A 4,723-nucleotide genomic window follows, 5' to 3' on the forward strand; every position below is an offset into this window, starting at 1 on the left:
AAAAAAAAAAAAAAGGCTAAGGGTGTGGCTGGAGTAGTAGAATGCCTGCCTAGCCAGTTCAAAGTACTGAATTTAAGCCCTGGCACTACAGACAATCAAAACAAAGCAAACAAATAAATCATAGACCATATCCTTGCTTTTCTCTGTCACCTCACCTAAGTAGGAAAGGAGATAAGCAAAAGGAGACAGTGTAGCTGAGATTTACACCCTGGTGGAGAGCTGTTGTTTCGGGCAGGGCAGTGAGAGGCTCACTGGAAACAGAACTAAGTTTGTCTTGTCAGTGGGCCTGCTGTTTGCCTAGAGTCCCAGTGGTAGACATTCCACACCACAGAAAGAGACAGGGAGATCTGAATTCTGTCCTTGTGTATCATCAAGCTGTGAAAATTACCAAATATCTCTGAGCCATCATTTCTCCTTTTACAGATATATATGATTAAACCACCTCCCAAGGAAGAAGACTCCATGTGCCTAGAGGATGAGTGGTGGACTACTGTCTTCCACAGTATATAAAGGGGTATGTGTGTGGCTGGGATTACCAGGATCAGCTTCCATACCCTGACCTTGCCTGGTCCTTTGATTATCCTCCTCCTTACATCTTCATTGCCTGGTTCTTATGGCCTCAGGTGCATCCACATCTGTCCCATCAGTATCAAGCCGTGTAGAGCCACTACCTTAGATGTTTGTGAATGTAAACCAATTCTCCATGACTGAAGCCAAGAGTTTAATGATCACTGTTTTTACTTGTACAACCAGGGCAGGTCCAAATCCATTTCCTCTTTCTAAAATGAAAATAATCTCTTAGGGTTGTTAAAAACAATACTTTAAACCAATTAGCATAATGCCTGCCAATTACTTAGCAAAAACATTTAGTGTTAGCTCTCATCATTATCATGTAATCCTTTTGTGCTGACCTCTAAAGTGGTTCTTAAAAGATGCCTTTTGGGATCTCCCCAGGCAGCTTCTCTGAGCATCATGAATAGAAGATGGTTTTGTGAATCAATTGGACAAACTTTCAAGACGACAACTTTCAAGTGGAGGGCTAACAAACAAGACAAAACACCAATTCCCTGGAGATGGATGGATCCCTGCTTCTTCAGGCTCACTTATTCCAGTGTAGTCTCTTGGCTTCATGATTTAACGTCATCCAGATAGGCTATTAATTCACCTCCAAGGGGCCAGCCTGGTGTCTTTCCTGAAACCAACATAATCTCACCTGAAGATATTAACACCCTGCTCTTCTTTGGAGCTCCTTAAAGCCTAAATTTGGGGGGGGGGTATGGAAGGGCCTGGATCCAGTTTATGTTCTGATGTAGAAACAAGTGGAAATCAACTATCCTGGTATGGATGATGCAGCATTTTCAGAACTGCTTTGTAAAGAAGATACTGCTAGAATGTTGTCTGGATGTTGTCTGGAATTGCATTCCAGACTAAGATGCAACAACATAAAGAAAAGGGACAGCCTACTCGGTTGTCCTGTAACTAGCTGACATGAGGTGGTCAGAGGAGATGTGCAAAGGAGGATTGTGCATGGGAGAAAGACCCTGTGTGCAGCAGCCAGGACGTCAGTGACCACCTGCAAGATGAGCCTGAAGCAGAGGCATGAATTCCCAGGGTCTGCCTTAATGGAGTCGACATCTCCCTGGAGATTTTGCAATTAGTTTTGTTTTGATTCTCTGCTCACTGAGCAACCTCCTGAATCTTATTTTAGTCATTGCAGACACTGCAATACCCCAAAGAGATGCTCTAAATTACTGGAAGTAAGCATCTCAGTTACTGGAACGGTAGTGCCTATCTGGTCTAGGAATATATTTGTTTTAATAGCCAATACATCAACTATCTGTAAGTTTAACATGATTCAGACTCTCAATATCTAACAAGCTCCAAGTAGACTGGAAAAATAGAGCAGCTGAGAATCAAACTCTAAGTCAATTATCCCCCTGCGATTTGTGGTGCTTCAGTTTCCTTATTTAGTATGATTGCTGTGAGACTAATGACTTAATGGATGCCAATTATTTACCTAGTATATGAAACAATTCAACCTATAGCAAATACTTAGCTGTTATATATTTAGCTGTTGTTCGGTGATGCAGGAGGAGCTGCTTACTTACAAAGAATGTCCTGCTAGCAGTCATTAGCTGGTATCTCCAAATACTTACCTCTTCTGACCATTCCACTCTGAAAACTTGTCATTAAATACAAGCTACAGTCTGGGAGACATCACAAGCCTGTGACCTATATAGTAGCGTGAGTCTTACACTGCTTTCATACTGACCTGCTGTTGTCTGGGAATTCTTAATATTTCAAGAAGAAGTCCCTCATCTTTATTTTAAACTGGATTCTTTCTACATTGTCACCTCCCATAAAAGTCCCATGTGTTAAAATATACGGTCCCAGCCTGTGGTGAGCCTTTAGGAAATGGAGATGCAGAGGAAGTTTTAAGTCACTGAGCCTTTTGTACCCTCAAAGAGGATTGTGGGAGGCTGGACTTTCCTTTCTTTTTGGCCACCACAAGGTGAGTAGCTTGCTACGCCATGAGCTCCTTGTTACAATATGATGTCACAAGTCCAACGAACTACACACTGAAACCTCTAAATCTGTGAACCAAAATAAAACTTTCCTCTCTTTAAACTGCTTATCCATAGTGTTATTTATCTATCTGTTTATTTATTTAGTGCTTGGACTTGCACTCAGGACCTGGGTGCTGTCCTTGAGCTTCTTTGCCGAAGGCTAGTACTGTACTACCAGGGCCACATCTCCACTCAAAGCTTTTTGGTGGTTAAATGGAGATAAAAGACTCTTGAATTTGGCTGCTTGGGCTGGTTTCAAACTATGATCCCAAGATATCAGTTTCCTGAGTAGCTAAGATCACAGGTGTGAGCCACGGCACTCATCATAGGGTTGTTTTTTGTTGTTGTTTTGTTTTATTTCTACAGTAACAGAAAGCTGACTAATGCAGACACATAGATTATGTAGGCAATCCTAGATACATGTAACAGAAGGGCTAGCTAAGTAAACCCAGACAACTACTTCCTCTCTCCTCATTCCATGACATGGAGACATTAAGCCAGTGTAGGCCCAGTGCAACTGCATTGGCCATGTACTTGCAATGCTGACTGTAGTTTTATTCCAAGTTGAGTTTCCAGAGTGGAGTGACAAGAAGTAAGCCCTTTGAAAGCTGAGCAGAAAAGGTAGGATTCATAGAGCCATAGCCCCCAGATTTGCCAAGAGGCAGAGTGGTCACTTCTTGGGCATATAGCAGTATTTCCAGGGTATAGGCAGTCATTTTCTTCTAGGGGGTTTTGGTGGACTCATGGACAATTAAAAGGAATTCTGCATGTACTTCCTGTCCCCATCTCTACCATAACACTCACTTAGTAGTTCCTTGACTTGAATTACTTAGGCGTAGAGAACTCAGTGTGGCCTTCAGCCCAGGGAACCCCCCAGAACTGCAGCCACTGAAGGAGTCCTGAGAGCTGAAGGCCTTTCTGGTGGGGTCTCACAGAGGAAGGGAGAGGGGACATCTGCTTCAGAAAACGCTGCTGCTGCTGCCAGATGGCTCCCCCAGGCAGCTGCCATGGGAGTGACAGCTTGACTCCCAGGAGCTCCCCCACCCCTTTCACCCCTTATTAAACTAGGAGACTACTCTGTCTTAGCATCTCTGTGAGACCCCCACCCACCCACATGGGAAGAACTGTGGTTGGATTTCTACTAAACCCAATCATGAGAGTTAGGGGCAGAATGCTTTGAGGCTGCTCCTATAAATCGTTCCTCCTTTGCATTTCCAAGATGGAGAAATCCAAGGCAAAAATGGATTCTACAAATGAATGGCCCCATTGTGTTCATGGGATTTGTGAGTCTGACTTTGGTGCAAGGAGATCTGCATTTCAGGTTAGATCTTGTCATCTGCTGATCTCTTATCCATGGCCAGCATGCAATTCTTCAGTGGTTACCCAGAGCATGGATGCATAAACCTTTTGGAAAGGTTGTTGCAGAACCTCTTGGAGAGAGACCTACCTACACAACCCTGCAGAATTCCCCATCTTTGAGCATTTCAGTAGACTTTGTTCTGATTTTAGAATCTAGAATCGCAGTGCAAAGCATTTCAAAGCTGGGAATTTGCTATCCTGTTGCTGGAGCTCAGCAGCAGCTCCAAAGAAATATTTTTTTCAAGGCTGCAGAAAAAACAAAAGCTGGGGGAAAAAATGTTTGTTTATTGCCAACTCTCCCCACAACCACTTACATAAGAGCTCGTGCTGAGACAGGCTGTCCTGGCCAGGCTCACATCAAGAACTACTCTCCCCTTGGGACAATGGCAGAAACAACGTGGGAACCTCAGGGCTTTGGTCCATGACGTCCAGGAAGGAAATCCAAGTGGTGAGTGGCGATTAGTTCTGTCCCAGTGATGAGGTGGTTTCCTGGGGGTGTTTGCAAGCTCTCAAGTGGTAGCACAGTCTACAAGAGCGGGAAAAAGCTCTGTGAGCAAGATAGGATTAAAGAATAGCTCCTGGGTTTCCATATTTTAAGATAGAACAATGCAAACTCGACAGTATGAGCTCAAGAGTATGGTCAAAAGTTCAGACAGTCTTCTGACCTTTCAGATACATCCTGACTCGCTAAAAACTGCACAAATAAACACTGTGTCCAAAAGTTTGAGTGAAATTGTGTACATTTTCTTCAAGAACTTGTTGCAAAGAGACAGAGAGACAGACACAGAGAGAGAGAA

This window comes from Dipodomys ordii, unplaced genomic scaffold, assembly GCF_000151885.1.
Source record: "Dipodomys ordii isolate 6190 unplaced genomic scaffold, Dord_2.0 Scaffold1, whole genome shotgun sequence".
Taxonomy (NCBI): domain Eukaryota; kingdom Metazoa; phylum Chordata; class Mammalia; order Rodentia; family Heteromyidae; genus Dipodomys; species Dipodomys ordii.